Consider the following 20460-nt stretch of genomic DNA (forward strand, 5'->3'; position numbering starts at 1 on the left):
TTTTTTTTCTTTTCTTTTTTTTTTTTTTTTGAGATATATTTCCTATACCATAAAATTCACTCATTTAAAGTATTCATTCAGTGGGTTTTGGTGTATTTTACAAGTTGTGCCATTGTCACAAAAATCTAATTTATTTTCTCTTTCCATGGATTTGCTTGTTCTGGACATTTCCTATAAATGGATTAATACAAAATGTTAATTGCATTTAATACAATTTTGCATTAAATTTTGTAATTGCCCTCTGTCACTCAACATAGTATTTTCAAAATTCATCTATGTTATAGCATGTATCACTACTACATTTATTTATTTTTTTTTTTTAAGTTTGCTTATTTATTTAGAGGCAGAGAAAGAGAGAGAGAGGGAGGGGGAGAGAGAAGCCCAAGCAGGCTCTGCACTGTCAGCACAGAGCTCAATCTCATGAACTGTGAGGTCATGACCTGAGTCGAAATCAAGAGTCAGACACTTAACCGACTGAGCCACCCAGGTGCCCCTTTTTGTGGCTCAATAATATTCCATTCTTTGGCTATATCACATTATTTATCTACTTATTAAACTGATGAACATTTAAGTGGTTTCCACTTTTTCCTACTATCTGTAGCTGTACTATGAAATTCACGCACAAGTTTCTGTGTTGCCTCTGTTTTCTATTCCTTTAGAAATATATGTGTTGGATCATATGGTAACTCTATATTTAGTATTTTGAGGAACTGCTTTCCAAAGTGGCAGCATTTTACATTCCCACAAGCAGTTTATGAGGGTCCCGTTTTCTCTATATTCTCACCAACACTTCTTCCTCTCCTATTTTAGCCATTCTTGTAGGCATCATGTACTATCTTACTGTGCTTTTGACTTGCATTTCCCTAATGATTAATGATGTTAAGCATCACTTTATGTATTTATTGAGTGTATATTTTCTTTGGACGTGTCTATTCAGTTCCTTTGTTCATTTTTTAATGGGGTTATGTCCTTTTATTGTTGAGTGATAGAGTTCTTTATGTGTTTCGTATAAAAATTCTTGGTCATATATACGATTAGCAAATAGTCTTATTCTACGGATTGCCTCTTCACTTTATTGGTGGTGTCCTTGACACATAAACTTTTTTGTTTGATTTTATGAAGTTAATTTATCTGTTTTTATTTTATTACTTCTACCTTGTGCATCACAACTAAGAAATCATTGCCTAACCAAGATCACAAAAATTAATTCGTATTTGTTCTTCTAGGAGTTATAATACAGTTTTAGCTCTTACAGTCTAGGATGCATTTGAATTAATTTTTGTGTATAGTGTGAGGTAGGACTTCAAATTCTTTTACATGTGGTTATCCAATCCAGCAAATACTGTTCTAGCAGCATTTCTTGAATGACTCTACTTTTCCTTTTAAACTTTCCTGGCAGCCTCATCCAAATCAAGTGACTGTATATGTCAACTGACTATGCATGGATGGATTTATTTCTCTGAAATATCATAATGTATTTATTACTGTAACTTTGCACTGAGTTTCAGAATTGAGAAGTATGAGTCCTCCAACTTTGTTCTTTTTCACGAAGGTTTTGGCTATTTTGGTGTCATGTATTTTCATATGCATTTTAGATCAGCATGTAAATATCTGCTAAAAAAAAGAAAAAAAAACACTGGTATTCTGAAAGTGATCATGTTGACTTGGTCAATCTGGGGAGTATTGTCATCTTACCAATGTGAAGTCTTCTTTTGCATTATCATGTTGTATATTTCCAGTTATATAGTAACCTTTAATTTCTTTCAATTTTTGTAGTTTTCAGAGTATTGAAAGACTTGTACTTTCAGAAGTCTTATACTTCTTTCATAAACTTATTATGTATTTTATTCTTCCCATTATTATCAGTTAAGAATCTGTTTTTATATTTTATATTCAGGTTGCTCATTGATGGTGTATAGGGAGTTTTTGATTTCTTCAAAGAACTAACTTCTGGTCTTACTGATTTTATCCGTTACTCTGCTCATTATTTCATTTATTTCTAATCTTAGTTATTTCCTTCCTTCTGTTTGTGTGGGTTAAGTTGGCTTTATTTTCCTAGTTTCTTAAAATGGAATATTAGGTCCCCACGTTTAAGATGTTGGTTGGAGCTTTCTCTTTCTCTTTCTTTTTTTTTTTTTTTAAATTTTTTATGTTTTATTTTTGAGAGAGAGAGAGAGAGACAGAGTGAGAGTGGGGGAGGGGCAGAGAAAGAGAAGATGACACAGAATCTGAAGTAGACTCCAGGCTCTGAGCTGTCAGCACAGAGCCCAACGCGGGGCTTGAACTCTTGAACTGTGAGATCATGACCTGAGCCGAAGTCGGATGCTTCATTTACTGAGTCACCCAGACGCCCCTCTTTCTTTTTAATGCAGGCATTTACAGTTATAAATTTCCCTCCATGCACGATTTTACCTGAACCCTGTAAGTTTTAGAATGTTGTGTTGTTGCCTTCATTTATCTCAAAGCATTTTTTTTCCCCCTCTGTGATTTCTTCTTGGACTTAATGGTTATTGAGGAGTGTTCTGTTTTACTTCTGCATATTTGTGCATTCCACAGAGATCCAAGGGTTTGGACAAAGTATCAAGTGTGCCCTGGGGATGGGGCTTTTACCAGAGTTTCTAAGGTGGTTAGATGTCTCCACTGTCTGTAAAAGCTGCCAGCTTTTGACTACCACACCACTGAGCTAAGAGGAGGAGATGAGAATAATCCCAAGTTAAAACAACAGAGATCTGCTGTCTTACTCAGGTTCAGTAGTTTCTTTTGAATAGATGATTTGGTTTATTTGTTCTGTGGCTTTTGTTAATTACCGGAGCTTGGAAATGGTTCATAGTAGTTGTTTTGCCCATATTTTTATTGTTTCAGAGAAGGAGATCATCAGGTTCCTCACTGCCATGTTGGAAGTCAGTTCCTCAGAATAACTCTTTTCATCTTCATGAAGAGTTTTGAGTCACAGTGGTGTTTCTTCCCATTTCAACCAACTGAACCATTTTCCAGGGATGAAACAGTCTATTCAAGATCATGTGGCTTGATTATAACATAGAATTTAACCCAAGTCTTTTTCTCCTTTTTCCTAGTACTATATTCTTTCTACCATATCACAGTTGATTCACTTTATTACCAGTTACTTAAATCTTAGATGCCTTGACCTGAAAGGAATCTCAGAGGAGACCAGCTTTTATAGGGGAAGAAACTGCACTCGAAAGTGGTTAAGTGTCTTGCTCAAGATTTCATTGCTAGCCACTCTAACACACTGTCTTTGTACTTTATGCCCCAATTGAATGGTTGGTTAATTAAGGTGCTTTTTATAAGTCTGAGGGTCAATTATTACCTTCAAATCAATTCTTTATTCTGATTTGAGCCTCAGAACAGCCCCACACATTTCATTTATCTAAAATGGTGATGGTCTATTTAGCCACATGGTATATTATTAGCTTTCTCTTGCTCTGTAACAAATTATCACAAATTGAGTAGCATAAAGCATTACCCTTTTATTAACTCATAATTCTGTAGTTGGATGAGGGGCATGGCATTATTAGGTTGTTTCTTCAATTCCACATGGCCAAAATCAAAGTGATGAAAGGGTTCATTCTCATCTGCAGCATGGGGTACTCTTCCAAGTTCATTCAGGTTGTTGGTTGATTTTAGTTCCTTGCCATTGTAGTAATCAAGACCCTGTTCTCTTATTGGCTTTCAGATATGGGCTGCTTTCTGCTCCTTGAAGCTGCTCTCAGTTCTTACCCCAAAGCCATCAGTGAAGACTCTCCCTGTCACTGAATCCCTCCTATACTTTTAGTCTCTGTGGGAAGAGCTGAATCCTTTCTAAGGATAGATTCACCTGATTAGCTCAGGCTTACCCAGGGTAATAGCCTTTCTAAAATCGATTCAGTTGGAGTCTCAGTTACATCTGCAGATCTCTTCATAGCAGCATGTGAATTACTGTTTGAATAACTGGGAGAAAAAAAATGCATGTACCCAAGGAGTGGAAATCTTGGGAACGGTCTTGGATTTTTAACATAGTAGATATACCTTCTTTTCTTTTAGAACAGTCTGGTTCTGCTTTCAAAGAATAATACTTAGGCCCATATGCGTTCACCTGATGCACACCTTGGAATTTTTGTTTCCTGTTAAATTTTTAATTTTAATTCCAGTTAGTTAACATATAGTGTAATACTAGTCTCAGGTGTATAATATAGTGATGAAACACTTCCATAGAACACCCAGTGCTCATCCCTACAAGTGCCCTCCTTAACTCCTTAATCCCCATCACCTATTTCACCCATCCCCCCACCCACTGCTCCTCAACTATCAGTATGTTCCCTATAGTTAAGAGTCTGTTTCTTGGTTTGCTTATCACTTTTTTCCCCTTTGCTCCTTTGTTTCTTCAGTTCTGGGTATAACTGAAGTCATATTTGCCTTTCTCTGACTTATTTTGCTTAGCGTAATACTCACTAGCTCCATTCACATGATTGCAAATAGCCAAGATTTCATTATTTTTTATGACTGAGTAATATTCCATTATTGTGTATAATTTTATATATTATATTTTATATATTTTATATTTTTATATTATATATTAATATGTATAATATATAATAACTTCTTAATCCATTATTTAGTCAATGGAAATTTGGGCTGTTTCCATAATTTGGCTATTGTAGAACTGCTGTAAACATCAGGGTGCATGTATCCCTTTGAATTACTATTATTGTATTCTTTGGGTGAATACTTAGTATACCTAGTAGTAAATTACTGGATCTGAGGATGGTTCTATTTTTAACTTTGTGAGGAACCTCCATGCAATTTTCCAGCATGGCTGCACCAGTTTGCATTCCCACCAGCAGTGTAAGAAGATTGCCCTTTCTCCATATCCTCACCAACATCTGTTGTTTCTTGTGTTGATTTTAGCCATTCTGATAGCGCATTCCTTGAAACTTACTATGCTTAGATATCATTGAGTTTAAGAAAGGAAGCTTAAAGTTCAATCTGGGTTTGATATTAGTAGACCAGAGAATCTGTATATCAATAAGGACACATAGGTAAAATATAAAATAAAGCATATATATTATTTTTATTATATACCATAAATATTTTAATATATATTTTCCCCACTTTAAATATAGTCAAATTTAAGCCAGTGCTTTATAGTGGTTTCTTAAATACTAGTTGATGAATAAACAAAAAAAATCATCCCCCACCACACAAATTTATGTTTTCTAATGAATTTCCCTCATGAAACTATAGTTGAAAATACACAAAGATGTGCAAAAAAATAATATACTATTCCAGGTAACCGTTATGACCCAAGTCACATTTAACACAAAAGCCTTGGACAGTTGACTTTCTAGCAGTCCAAGGTAAATTATTATGTTTAATTAAACAATACAGTATGACAGGTTGACTATAATAAGACCATTTTCTCTTCAAAGATATTGAAATGCATGACTTATTTCCAGGGAGAACTAAAAAATCACATTACAGAGGACATTTTTCTTTGTCACTGGAAGATAATGAAGTTTGAAGTTCTCAAATCGCTGAACAGTAGGTTTGGTTGACGAGTATGTTCCTGACACTTCACTTTAATCTTTTTCTTCAGAAGTTCCAAAAGCCAATGACTATTTTCTTTTCATTTCAGCATTTGTTATAATTATTTTTGCCGTGTAATGTCGCAAAGTTTATGAGTATAGCACAACTAAGGACGGATATCTGCATCTCATACCTTTGTTTCCACTAGTTATAAATTTCTCCCGCTTTCAATAAGGAAACCAAAAGAATGGTAGTAGCCAAATAATATTACAGAAAGCCCCCTTCTGAAATTTAATTTTGCTTTTATAAAGGTTGTTTTTCATAATTAGGTATACATCTAGCCAAGGGATTTTAAATGTGAAATGGTGTTCTTCAATCAGTATCTGAATACTGGTTGACCAAGATTAGCTGGGGGAACTGGAACTCTTCATGAAATGCCTTTGAAAATTAACTTCTCATCTTTATTCTTTTAGAGACTGAATTTAAACTTAAGTTGATTGCAGAAAGTCTGTTCTATTGTTGAGTTAGGTTCATGAACTCAACTAAGTGTTTTACCTCTGAAAATGCATAATCCTGTAATGACGACTCTTATTTATTTATTTATTTTTTCAACATTTGTTTTTATTTTTGGGACAGAGAGAGACAGAGCATGAATGGGGCAGGGGCAGAGAGAGAGGGAGACACAGAATCAGAAACAGGCTCCAGGCTCTGAGCCATCAGCCCAGAGCCTGACGCGGGGCTCGAACTCCCGGACCACGAGATCGTGACCTGGCTGAAGTCGGACGCTTAACCGACTGCGCCACCCAGGCGCCCCTGACTCCTCTTATCTTAAGTAATGAACATCTGTATATGAATTCCTGAGGAATTCGCACCTTTCTGGGAAAGTGATGGTCACTTCCAGAGTAGTTTATGACCAGTCCTGAAGTCTCTAGGACTCTGGAGTCTTGAAAGTTGTTCAGAAGCAATTTAAAACTCAATAACATTGAGGACATGTATTTATAGACTATAAAATACATACGGTATCACTCTTTTGAGATAATTGGATAAACCAACACATGCATTGAATATACTCAGCTATGCTTGTTTCTCTTTTAGAGGGCTTAAAGAACAGTTTTAGTCTCACAGGATTCTGTCAGATCTTCTTTGTCAACCTCCCAGCCAAAGGTAGTCATCTGCTACTTTCCAGGCATTCTCTTTGAGACTATCTACCAGTAGGACACATCATACCTTATATTAAGCCCATTCTATTACTAGTCAACTGCTGTTATTAAAATAGTTTCTATTAAATTTAACCAATATCTGACTCCTAGTTTAGGGCATGATCTATTAGGCTATCTGGAATCACATGTAGTTAATTAAATCTGTCAAATATTTGCAAAATGATAACATATTAAATATTCGTCCTCTCTTTTATTTCTAACTATCAAAGCGGTGAATCTTGTTCAAGTTTCTTTTATTATTTGTAGGACACCCAAATAAAAATGAGCAGTATTTATTGAGAATCTACTCTGGTAAAGTTGGTGTAATGGAAAGTGGAGTAATTAAAAGGATGGATAAAATAGTATGGCCATATTCAAGGAACTTAAAATACATTCAGTAATGTATCTTATCCCTACTCTATTATTTAAAATAATATATTTTTAAGCGGGACAAGAAAGTTTAGGTGAGGGCTCAAGCCCAGTAGGGTCTCTGGTGCCCTTAGGTTACACTGAAATCTAATGCGTATATACAGATATTGTGTGGTTTAAAGAGCTGTTTACTACACTGGGATTAATATTAAAAAAAAAAAAAAAAAAAACTGCCTACAAATTTCTAAGCTACTTTCTGTTCATAAAGAATCAGGCATCTTCTTTCCCCAAGGCCAACTTTTCAGCTTTCATAGAAGATGCTATTACCATTGTGAGTTTTGAATTAAATAGTGTATTTCTTCTGAAGAGTTTAACCACTCTAGATAGTAATTCTAGCCACCTTTGTAATAAAAGTACCACATATATAGACAGAATCATGTAACAGTTATGATTACTTGGGAGAACACCAGAAGAAGAACATCATAATGCTTATATTTCAAGTAGCAAAATTGAGGAATTTTGATGTTTATTATAAGAAGATACATTCATGTAGGAGATTATATTTATTGTAGTTTCGTCAACTTCACATTTTAAAGTTTTGTGCGAATTGTCTTTCATATAAATATGTCCTTTGCCAAGGCTTGAATTAGTACGTGTAAAACAATATTCAAATTGAAATTCAGTGTACTCTCTCCAGAAAAATCAGTACCTCAATTTAGTCACTAAATTAATTAATTCATGCAGTGCTGAGCAGTATACTAATGATACAAAAATGAGAGAGAGAAAGTTCACTGTTTCGTAAGAGACTCAGGGAGGTAAAATAACCACACGAAAAACATTTCAGTTAGCGCTGTAAGATACATAAAAGCTGTACCAGTGTCTCCACTCTTGCCTGCAGTGGTCAGGGAACACATGTCAGAGAAAGAAACAGAAGGTGCAGGATGACCGTGGATTTGCCAGGGAGGATGGACACCAAGTCCTGTGTGCGCAGCAAGCGTGAGTATCTTTTTTAACCATTCTTCACACAGAGTAGATTTCAGTAGAAACGTTCAGTGAATACATGGTTTCCAGGCAATGAAAATGGCAAATGCCAAGGCATGGACGTGTGAAACAGTTTGACAGAATCTTGAAACTGAAATTAGCCAAGTATATAGAGATAATGCTGAGGAGGTAGGCAGGGACTTCAATATGGAGAGTTTTACATGTTCTATAGGATTTTTCTTTTAAAGGTTTTCACCATATGTTACCTCCTCAGGCAATTCAATTTTATTTTTTAACATGTAATTCATACACAAATTTTAGAAACCTATCTTTTTGCTTTTCTAAGAACGAAATAGAGGAAGGCAGGAGTGGGGGAGGGAGGGAGGGAAGCAAAATATAAAATAGTGTTTGTGAAAGAGATTGGCCCAGAAATTGCATACCAGGGTTGAAACCAAGAAATAGTTTGTGGAAATTTTCATTTTTACAGAATTTCAAATACTGTCCCCTAACCATGTCCCCTCCCCCCGCCCCAAGTACACATACATACGTATCCTAGGTAAACAAACAAAAGAACAACAACAAAAAAACTGTACTTACCACGAAACTCCATCTTTGGGGCAGTATCCTGATGCTGCTTCTGTTTCATCTTGCCCCAGGAAAATTGCCACCCCCAAAATCAGTTCTATGTGGAAAATCTGGAGCTGCCCTATTGAAATATAGGGCCAGTAAACTAGTACAGATGTGTGTGTGTGCGTGTGTGTTCTTTTCTTTCTTATATACATAGCACCAAAATAATAGACATGCTAGTTTTCAAAATCTGAGGAATGTTGGTGACAAAATACTCAAAAGTAAAACTTTAAATCTTAATTCATAGTAAAAATTCAGTTCATCTGCCCCTGGTTGGAGAATCATTTAAAAACAGCAACAACAAATTTCACAGTAGAGTTTTTTCAAAAAAAATTATCACTACTTAGATTGAGAAAGAAGTGTCAAAATTTTGCTCCCAAATTAAAGATCTATAAATAACACAATAGACCCTTTATTTTAATCATAGACAACTTTTTATTGCCTTTTGCCTGAAATAAAATAAATGTAATAATACAATGTTACTTGTGGAGATTCTTTGATGTACTCTATGTTTTAAAGCTTAAATAGGAAAGCAAGTAAAGCCTTATTATACTCTTCTATAGAAGATCAAAATTAAGAGCTTAAATCACTTACTCCCCAATTTTCTGAGAATCTTAAAGATTCCTTTAGAGTTACTTGCTTACATAGACAATGACAAGGGGTCCCTAAAATGCCATTTGATGATACTGTAGGCACCTAACTCCATAAGTACTTTGTAAATTAAGGGTTGATTATTTGCTTTGTGAAAGAATTCTTCCTTCACAAGAAATTCTCCAGAGGATTTCTTTAATTAGCTAGCTCCCTAAGTGCGTGTAAAATAGGGAGAGAGAGTAAGGTTTTAAGTCCCAGAGCTCCTTGTAGATTATCCTGTTTCTGTCTTTAACTCTTTTGGATTAAGCATTGTCTTTATGCAGATCTCTTGGCCTGATCCATTACCGATTTCAAGTACATAAGGACCCCCAGAACGTTATGCTAGGCTCTGGGTTACATCGTGGAGTGCACAAAGATGAGTGACGCCTGTATGTGCAGTCAGAGAACAAACAGGGACACCACTACCACCATCCCCCCTTTCAGGAGGCCTCGCCAGCTCTTTGGCAACAGAATAATGCAGAGATTGAGGAATTCATAGGTGTTTATTGTGCATCATTTCTGTTGGCAGAGGAAGAGGCAGTTAACTCAGAGGAGAAATCTTTAGTTTTAATGGTAGACATCATAAAGAGATGGGGTATGCAGTTTTCTAAAAAGAAATGCATGGGGGAAAATGTCAGGATCATTATGAATCATGGGGTGTTTTCTGACAGAACAGAGTTTAACTGGACTAAGGGGCAGAAGAGCCTTACAAGTGACACTATGTGATTAGATGAGGAAGGTAAAGGAATGATGATGTGGCTTGGCGTCCAATGAGAAAGGACCTTGAATGTACTGCTGAGGAGACTGCGTTTTGCTTTATAGGGAGTGAAAACCATTAAACTTTTTCAGTAACTGAATATTGTGACTATATTGTTTTTCTGACCAAAACTTGCAACAGAGTGTAGGAGGGATTTGAGGACAGAGAGAAGCAAAGCCAGGGAGACCAGACAGAAAGTTTCATAAAAGTCCATCTGAAAGACCATAAAGAATTGAACTGTGCTAGCAGCATTGGAAAGGGAAGAGAAGGAACAGACTGAAATGTTGTATGGGGAGGACAATTCCAGAATTTGCAGAATAACTAGATAGAGATTGTGAATGAGAGGGAAGAGACACTTGTGTCTTCTAGTCCTCACCACAGGGTGACTGGCAATACCATAAGCCAGAAAACGGACTAGAGCAGGAGGAGAATTTAATTTTTTCTGTGTTTAGCAAAAAGTTTTGTGTTTCTGGCCGTTTGTTGATCTATTCCTTCTATTTTACATTGTGATAATTCTAAGGAAAATGGTAGAAATATTTTGTTAAAAATAGTGAATTTTAAAAAATTTAAGTATGAATTCAAGTATAAAGACACTATTTCGTGTAATTATAGTGTTTTTGTAGTAGTCATTTTGTCTTGAGACCAAACAGAAAAGTATGTTTGAGAAATGTTTTTAAAGTTGTACCCAATACCACTTCTACAAAAATGCAATACAGATGCATTTTTATGCACTTTTTGTTTCACAAAATGAATTTTGTTTTTGACTTAAAAAAATCTAAAACAAATCATGATCTACAAGTAATTTCAGTTACTCCTGTCTGGTCTTGACTACGTATTCAAGGTTTCTCTTCCCCCTGGGAGATAAATACTGTATTACAAAAGTCAGTCATCTGGTTCTATTAATTTAATTGAATTTTGGAGTTGGAAAAGTCTTCCTGATCATTGTAAAATTTCTCTTTTTTGCATGTCACCTGCTCTCATCACTTCACTGACTTTAACAAAGAAAACGCAAACCTAAGTCTTATTACATGTTAATGTTATCAGCAGAAGTAATCTAGACCCTAGACCCTAGATTCTAGTGGAACAGGCCATTGATCTGTTATTTTTAAGATGAAAGATTGTATGCTATATACTGAAAGGTATGTGAGTAAACTTATAATTACATCTGACTAAACTTATGAAAGATTTTCAAAGACATAAACATCTACATCTTAGAAAGTTGATGCTCACATTTAGTCATTCTATCTTATAGTTTACAGTTTTTGAAGAAGTGACAAAATGTGAGGCTGAATGGCAAATTTTTTTATGAAAATGGGCATAGTGCAAAATAGGAAAAAATACAGTAAAGATAAATGCTAGGAAGTAATAATGGACTTTCAGGTATTACTACATTAGAATGTATGGTGGACATTGTTGAAGATTCAGTGTTTTTGTCCTTACTTCCTAGATGTTCTTTTAGTTTAAGAATATATTGAAATGATAATTTAGTACCTTTGTGCCATAGGGAAATATATTGATGTGGGAATTGGTGAGGTCAAAGAGAAGGTTGAATTCTCCCTCAAACCTGTCAAAGCCTTTCTATAAATAGTTTGCAATTTCTTGAATATATTTGGAAGTATTTTATACTGAACAAAGTGTCACCCTTTTCTTTCACCCTATAAAGTGGTAAATGTTCACACAGGAAAAAAAAGAAATCCTGTCCCCCTCCCAGTATAAGGCACTATTTGCCCCTGAGTACATTGTTGTATTTCCAGTATTTATAACTAAGTCTTCACAGCATGTGGTTAATTTAATCTATCTAGCCACATTAGAAAGGTGGGCAGCGTCTCTATTCTTGAATAGTTCATCATTTTATCAGGAGAAGCCCTTTATAATCTTAGAAAATAATAACATACAGGCTTAGACTTCACTTAATAGAGAAAAACCTCTTCTTAAAGAGTATTGATTGCCCTGGTCTGATATATTTGCTTTTTCTCTCTCTCTCTCCTCTCTGTTTAAATGACATGGAATTGACATATAACACTGTGTGTAAGTTTAAAGTGTGCAAGGTGTTCATTTGATGCATTTATATATTGCATTATATATTGCAATATGATTACCACCATACTGTCAGCTAACACCTGTAGAATACCACATAATTATTTGTTTCTGTGGTGAGAACACTTAAAATCTAGTCTCTTAGCAACTTTGAAGTGTTTAATACTGTATTGGTGACTGAAGCAGTAAAAATGTTAACAATTGAAAGGAATAATCAGTATTAATTTTATTTTCATTCTGTATAACTCAATCACTTGTTTGGAATTAAAGCAAATAGAAACCTTACTATTTAGATTACAGGGGCTTGCATAAATGCTTACCCATGAGAATCATAGTGCCCTTGCAGGGCAACAAGTTGGTCTATATGAGCAGCTGCATAGAGGAGTGAAATGGATAAATACTGGAGTCAGGCCAGGCTGGAAGATCTGCTTCTGCCCATTCCTAGCTGTGTAACATTGGGCCAGTGAGTGTTTCTGATCTTTTAAATGTGTGAGTAAGGAACCCTATGATGAATTCATCCTGTAACTTTGCAGTAATGTCAGTGATCAGTGTAATTTTCAAAAATCAGTTAGTTTTATTTCCCTTTAACTTCCCTTTGACTTGGGGAGACACAAGTTGAAAGTCAACTTTGATGCATATCTGCTCTATAGCAGACAGTGAGCTGCTTCTGAAAGCAGAAGCTGTACTTACTTGGAAGGTGAAAGTATTATTTCCTTAGGGTGGCGTCATGGGTTGATGGACTGTTGTCCTCAGTGGCTCCACTCCGGAGGAGAGAATAATACTTAGAGAGTAAAGCAAGTTTTCTCTGTGTTCATACATTTCCTGCTGTCATCAGTATACAAAGGGAAAAAAAGGTGACTTTGTTCTTGAGTATAATCATTACATTATTCACCTAATTACACTGTTTCTGCAATAGTCATTTTGTATTGAGACCAAACAAAAGTATGTTTGAGAAGTGTTTTTAAAGTTGTACTCATACCACTTATATAAAAAGGCAATATGATTGCTTTTTTTGTGTGTGTGGTTTTTGTTTCACAGAATGAATTGACTCTGAGATTTGGCCTTATTTCTTGACATACTTTTAAATTTATTTCATCTTGCCAGCATCCTCAAACAATCGGTGCATTAAGACTATGCACATTCAGGGGCACCCGGGTGACTCATTTGGTCGAGTGTCTGACTCTTGATTTGAGCTTAGGTCATGATGTCACAGTGGTGAGCCTGAGCCCTGCATCAGGCTCTGCACAGAGTGTGGAGGAAATGGTGGGGAGATGTCCTCAGAAGAGGTGAGCACCAAAGAAGTCACATATTCTCAGCTTTGGTTTCCAATGTGAATAAAGGGAAAGCATTGAAATGGTCTTGGTGGTCTCAAACTATCAATGTCTCTTCAAATATCTTAACATAGAGTACACTGGATATGATAGAATATTTTGCTCCAGAAAAAAACGTGTCTTCATTGTTGTTTTACTCCAGTAAAAACTAAATTTCTATTTCCAAAATTAGAAACAAAGAAGTCTCTTGTTTTTTCTCTAAATGCGTCTTTACAGGAAGAACACAGATTTTCTGAATATGAATAAACAAAAGTAAACATTTTAATTTTTATGTAATACATCTTTTATCCTATTTGGAGAGGAAGGGCATGCTCTCAGAGGACAAAGGATTCTAGCCTTCACCAAAAAGAAATGATATTTTTACAGCTGACTTTTCCCCAAGGAATATCATAACTGGTCTGAGAGAGTTAAGAACACTACTAAGTGTAAAGAACATAATTTGTGGGGCCCAGTGCAAAGTGCAAATGAAAGGGGCTTTGTTCAAAAGGCAAGGAAAATGTGAAATTAAAGGTTCCAAAATACACATGGTTTTCTTCAATGGGCTTTCAACTTATCAAGGTGATTTTATTTGTTAATGTCATGATATATAAAAAAAATTATTAGAATGATTTTTACTGTTTATGTTGTGCAGTGTCTGTTTTAAATATAAAAATAAGAACATTTGCCAACTATGCACATCACTAAAATGTATAATTTGCATTTTGTAGCTTATATGGGCATGTGTATTTCATTCTTACCAGAAAAATGAAAATGCCACATAAAACAATCTCTACTGTTTTGATTTCACATAGTGAATATAGGTAATACATACAGACTACCAACACTCTTTTACCTTCAACTTATTGATGAGTAAGGAAAAACCTAAAGAAGAAGGGACTGTGGTTTTTCCTCTTCCCACATCCTTCTTTAAAAAAAAAACAAAAAAAAAAAAACCTGACTTTTTTTTTAATGTTTATTTTTGAGAGAGAGAGTGAAAGTGAGGGAGGGACAGAGAGAGAGACAGACAGGCAGACAGAAAGACATAGAATCTGAAACAGGCTCCAGGCTGTGAGCTGTCAGCACAGAGCCTGATGTGGGGTTTGAACTCTAAACAGCAAGATCATGACCTGAGCCAAAGTCGGATGCTTAACGGACTGAGCCACCCAGGCGCCCCTCCCACATTGTCCTTTGTCATCACTTTCAACATTAGTGGATGGCTAATATAAGGGAAAAATGTAAGAGTGGACATGTTAGGGTTTCTTGGCCATTCAAGTTTCTTACAAACGAGTTTTCTTCATTGGAATTAAGTTTTAGTTGTAATGGAAAGGTAGTCCATCGTAGATGTAATATCTATATTTTGGATTCACTTTGAGTGTTTCTGAACTCCCAGGCATCATGGGCCTGCTGGAATTCTGTGCTCAAGGGGCATTGGATACACTATTTTTGAATGGGAAGTCAAGAGCTGGCAGACATGCATAGTGTGAGTAGCTCATCTGCATAAGTGCATGTCTATTATACCATTGGATTTCACTTAAAAAAATTCAGGCTCAGAAGAATTTTAGTGTAGAAACAGCTGAGCATTAAACCAAGGGTTGTACCCTTCCAAGCATGAGGCCCTGTACAATTACATTGCTCATATGCCCATGAAGCTATCCCTGGTACAGAAAGAGTGATGACTCTTAATGTTTGTCCTCTTCCCTCAGGCTTCCCCTGGGATAGGGCCACAGGTCTGAGACAATTGCAGGACTAACCGGGTAAACGTGCCCTTAGCAAATGCAGCCAGACACTAAGGGGATGTGCTGCCCGTGTGAATCTTTAATCACACCCTTGCATTTCACATTAGCATTTGAGCCTAGATTCAAACTGCTGCTTAATAATCAGTTTAAAAATTGTCCTACTTTTAACGTAAAGCCTATAGAGCTAATGAACTTAGGGATAGTGTGGTTTTCAAAAGGATTTAATGTTGCCATATAGAATCTTCTTGGAAGGATCCAGGCTGCAAAATCAGATATTCTCAGGAGTGCTGAGAAAACACATGCTCCTACATTCTGCCCTCCTTTCCCCAGTCTTCCCTTGGATCTCCTAGCTGCTTCCCATCTGCCTGTTGACCTCCAGCTTTCCAGACCTGTGGCCTGCTTCCCTGTGACAGTGTGAATGGCATAGACTAACTTTCAGCTAACTAACTGTATCAAGAGGTTATTAAGGGCTTAAAATAGCTGACAAGGTTCTTCCTTAGGAATAAACATTCTAGCAGAAATTGCCATTATAAATGTAAAATTGCTTCTTTTTTTTTTTTTAAGTTTTTACTTCAATTCCAGTTAGTTAACATACAGTGTAATATCAGTCCTAGGTGTGCAATATAGTGATTCAACACTTCCATACATAAAATTACTTCTAATGGTAGAATTTCACAATTCTGAGAGAGACTTCTAGGGAAGGTACTTTCAGTAAGAAAAGTATTGTTGGGGTTCCTTCAAATTTCATGAAATGAGAAGAAAAGTGGCAATTTGCATTTCCCATCTTGGAGGCACCAGGCCCAGCAGGTATCATTTGGTATCTTTGCATTCTCTTTGCTGTAATAGATCAACTGTGTATAACCTCTGATATTTATGTCACTTATTACCCCACAGTACTGAAGTTATCATACTTCCTATTGTATACTTTATGCTTTTATACTCAACAGTGTTAGCTAAAATGTACAAGTTAGGTCAACCTTGTCATTCATCCTTTTTTCTTATTACTCAAGAGCAAATACATAGTGGTCACAAAGTGAATCTTCACTCCGAAAAGATAAATAGTAGAAGGAGATGGAACAAAACTTTTTTTTTTTATTATTTTTTATTTTTTTTATTTTAGAGTGTGTGAGTTGGTGAGAGGGTGGGGGTGGGGAGAGAGAGAGAATGAATGAATGAATGAATGAATGAATCTGAAGCAGGCTCCATGTTCAACATGGAGCTTGACATGGGTTTCGATCTCATGAACCATGAGATCATGACCTGAGTTGAAATCAAGAGTCTGATGTTTAGCCGACTGAGCCACCCAGGTGTCCCAGAATAAAAACTTTTAGAATGATAACATGGATACCCTAAACACAGTATTAAGTCTCAAAATATAATTTGTATATGAAATTTGAAACTCCCATCAAGGTGATTCAAAACTTGTAGAAGGGAGTTCAAGAAACATTGATTTTGCATCTCAGTACATCTTTTTTTCTCTTTCCTTTCCTTTCCTTTCCTTTCCTTTCCTTTCCTTTCCTTTTCTTTTCTTTTCATCCTTTCCCTTCCTTCCTTCCTTCCTTCCTTCCTTCCTTCCTTCCTTCCTTCCTTCCTTCCTTCCAACATTTTAAATGAAGCCAAGGTCAAGGGTCTGTGGACTAAAACTTGCAGTTACCAGTTATTGACACTAGATGGTGGTGGTGCATCAGCAAGGTGAAATGTTGCTGGCATCAATTTGCCCTTGGTTTTTACAAATTTAAGGGCTCCTGGAAATACTGGCAGAATTTGATGAATACTTGATGATGAAGGGGATCCTCAGAATGTAAATGAGAAATAAATAAAAAGACTTTTGATAGAATTTTTTTTTCTTTTAATCAATGGGGGTAATTTTTCAACTTTTATGGATAAATCATGTTTAGGGTATCTTTGATTTATAATTTCCATATCCTTAGAGCAAGACCATAAAACAGTGAGATTACAGACTCTTAGATTTTTCTCACTTCTTTCTTTTACTCTTGTTTTTCCAGCACATTATTTGCCTTAAAAAAAGGCATTCAAGAGATTCCCCTTATTTTCAAAGAAACAACAGATCAGTTATTCCTTAAACATTTAGTACATGTCTCCTATGTGTCAGGCATTGCTCGAGGGGCTGGGGATACAGTAGTAAATTCAATGATAAAAATCTCTCCATTTGTGGAACTTAGATTGTGATTTCAATTCTTTTTCTTTTGCACTTGTATTTCACTGGCTTACACAATATGTCATTAATTTGTAGAATAATGACAATAGGTAGACCACATGCAACATATATGACAGAGTTTACCCAGGGGACACTGCTGGGTATAGAATTGAACTATTGGGAGCAGAAGTGTTAAGAGGGTATTAGTTGTGAAAGTTCATCATGTGGAGCCTATAGGCATTGTTTTCATGGGTGGAAGGAGAGCTTCTGCCTATTCATCTTGTTAGTGGATCAGAGCTGGGAAATGTAGTCTGCAGACCCCAGTGTGTCCCTGAGACTCCTTCATGGGTCTTCAGGCTTAAAATTATTTTTATAATAGTAATAAGGTATTATTTGCCATTTTCACTTTGCTACCACATTCACTGATGATGCAAAAGTAAGGTAAAGCTGTTAGCTTGTTGACATGAATCAAGGGAACAGCACTGATATGTACTAGTGGTCCTTATATTGTTTACTGCTACACACTCTCACTTAACAATATGTTTGATTCAGTAGTTCCAGTGGTTAATTTTTACTAAAAGTGCTTAATGCTCTGTGTGATGAAATGAAAAATCCACATACAGCCCTTGCACTGAGTACCAGAGTAGAGCGGCCGTCATTAGGGAAAGAGCTTAGGGATTGTATGGCCTATGAGCTGAGCTTTCTGGTTTTCTCATGGAATACTGTTTTACTTAAAAGAATATTAACAGAAAAGTTACTCAGACATGGCTATTAGGCCATTTTCTCAAAAGTGAATGAAGGAAGTCTGTCACTTCAAGGACAATTCATAGTATTTGTTATCAGAGATAAACTGTGAGCTTTCATATGAAAATTGTAATTTTCAGAAACCTACATTAACTATCATGAGCTTCTTAGCTGCCTCATATTGATGCTTTAATATGTGTAATGAAGTGTGTAACCATACAAAATTGGCATAAGTCACAGAACTAGTATTTTCCAGATGACGAAGGTATCATGTTACAAATTCAGACATGGGTAAAAATTCACTCAAAGTGCAAGGTAAACCGAGGGTTTTCATGGAACAGAGTAGGAAAGCTTATCAGTAGGTTTCAGATTCCATGTTGCAACTAACCTTTAGGAAACTACCACTTGTTGAGTTTTGTCATAATATCAAAGAAGCATATCCAAAATAGGCTGAAAAGTTCCAAATAGTCTTCCCTCTTCCATTTGTATCCAACTTACCTCTGTGTGAGTCCAGATTGTTTTCAGATTTTAACAAAAACAACACATTTCAACAGATTGAAAACAGAAGTAGACACAATACTATAGCTGTCTTCTAGTAAGTAGTTATTTGCAAAAATGTAAAACAGTGCCATTTGTCTTACTAATTGTTTTGTTTTGAAAAATATTTTTTTATGAAATGTTATTTGTGCTAACATTCATGAGTTACTGGGTTTAAGCAAATTACTAAGTTAATATTTAAATAATTTCTGATTTAGTAGATGGTCAGTATAAATGACATGCATAAGCAAGAACTCTTGGGGTCTTCAGTAATTTTAAGAATGTAGAGTGTTCCTCAGATCAAAAAGTTTGAGAACCACTGAGATATGCTACAAAAGTCAGTTAATAATTTTATCACATATGTAACAGGGATTATAATAAATATAAAATTTCTGTTGCAGGCTACAGTATTCTCAAACTATTTTCTGCATCTGAAAATATATAATTTGGGGGCTCACCCCTCCTGAGGCATTCAGGACTGTTAATCCTGAGTACAGAAAATGAATCTACCATTAAAAAAGCTCTTTTTAATGTTTATTATTGAGAGAGACACAGAGTGTGAGTGGGGGGAGGGGGTGGGCAGAGAGCGAGAGAGACACAGAATCTGAAGCAGGTTCCAGGCTCTGAGCTGTCAGCGCAGAGCTGGACATGGGGCTTGAACTCATGAACCGTGACATCATGACCTGAGCCAAAGTCGGATGCTTAACTGACTAAGCCACCAAGGCACCCTAAGGATCTATCATTTGTAAAACACACTTGAGGAAATTCTAGATTATGAAATAATAGATATTTAAATATTAATCTTGTAAAATAACTTATTAATTCAGAAATATTGCATATGTAACATTTTGAAAATCCAAATTAACTAAAATAATAATAATCGCATATAAATCCCTTTTCCAGGATCTCATTATTTAGAAGTAAGTATCTGTTATTAACATCTGACTATAGTTTCAGCTTTGGATTTGTGTGTTTCTGTGTTTTTTAAAAATAACAAGGTACTTTGCTTTTGATCACTTCACATTTAATGAACATTTTTCTTGACATTAACAATCTTCGTAAACATGTGATTCCTAAACCGGGCTATTTCAGAATTACCTTTGTGGGGCCGGGGGAGAGCAGGAATTAAAAATACTGCATGTGTCTCCTGTCTAGAAATTCTGATTTCATGTTTTTTGTTTTTTTTCCCCATGTTTATTTATTTTGAGAGCGAGAGCCTGGGAGGAGCAGAAAGAGAGGGAGAGAGAATCCCAAGCAGGTTCCTTGCCATCAGCACAGAGCCTGATGTACGGCTCCATCTCATGAAACCGTGAGATCATGACCTGGACTGTAATCAAGAGTTGGAGGCTTAACCTACTGAGCCACCCAGGCGCCCTCTGATTTCATTTTTGAATTTTTTTCTATTGGAACAATCAACCAAAACTGTGGAGTCAAAGGCTCTAAAGCCTTTGTTTATTTTGGAGAGGTCTTTAATATTATCAAATTGCTCTACAGAATAGCTCTATTCTTTTACATTTTCATTAGTGGAGCATGAGAGTGCCAAGAATCTCATCAGTGTCAGTGGATATTTCTTCTTTTCAAAAACTTTACCAAGTTGATAGTAGAAAAATGTTGCCTATGTAAGTTTATAATTGTTTGAGTACTAGAAAGGGTTTAATATGTTTTGTACTTGTTATCCATTTGAATTTTTTTTTTTAAATGGCCTCTTCACCTCAAACCTGAACTTTTAAAGGTTGATGTTAAACAGTATTAGTATTACCTTATCAAAATCTTCCCCTGGAGCTCCTGCCAGATAGAGGTTTCAAGGCAGTATGCATTACTGATGTGCCAGTATGGCAATTCTTCCCTTTGT

At 35.8% G+C, this 20460-nt stretch overlaps 1 protein-coding gene across 3 annotated transcripts in view; it reads left to right on the forward strand.

Moving 5' to 3' along the window:
* Nucleotides 1–20460, forward strand: part of SGCZ (sarcoglycan zeta) — a 1098717-nt gene that overhangs the window by 337916 nt on the left and 740341 nt on the right. Inside the window, exon 1 of one of the 3 annotated variants that reach the window (XM_045455211.1) lies at nt 7669–8087. The exons of the other annotated variants lie outside the window; for them this stretch is intronic. The gene's annotated coding sequence lies outside the window, so the exon portion shown is untranslated. Of the gene's footprint in view, nt 1–7668; nt 8088–20460 lie in introns of those variants that run through there. 3 annotated transcript variants of the gene reach the window in all.

Source organism: Leopardus geoffroyi, chromosome B1, assembly GCF_018350155.1.
Source record: "Leopardus geoffroyi isolate Oge1 chromosome B1, O.geoffroyi_Oge1_pat1.0, whole genome shotgun sequence".
NCBI classification, from domain to species: Eukaryota; Metazoa; Chordata; class Mammalia; order Carnivora; family Felidae; genus Leopardus; species Leopardus geoffroyi.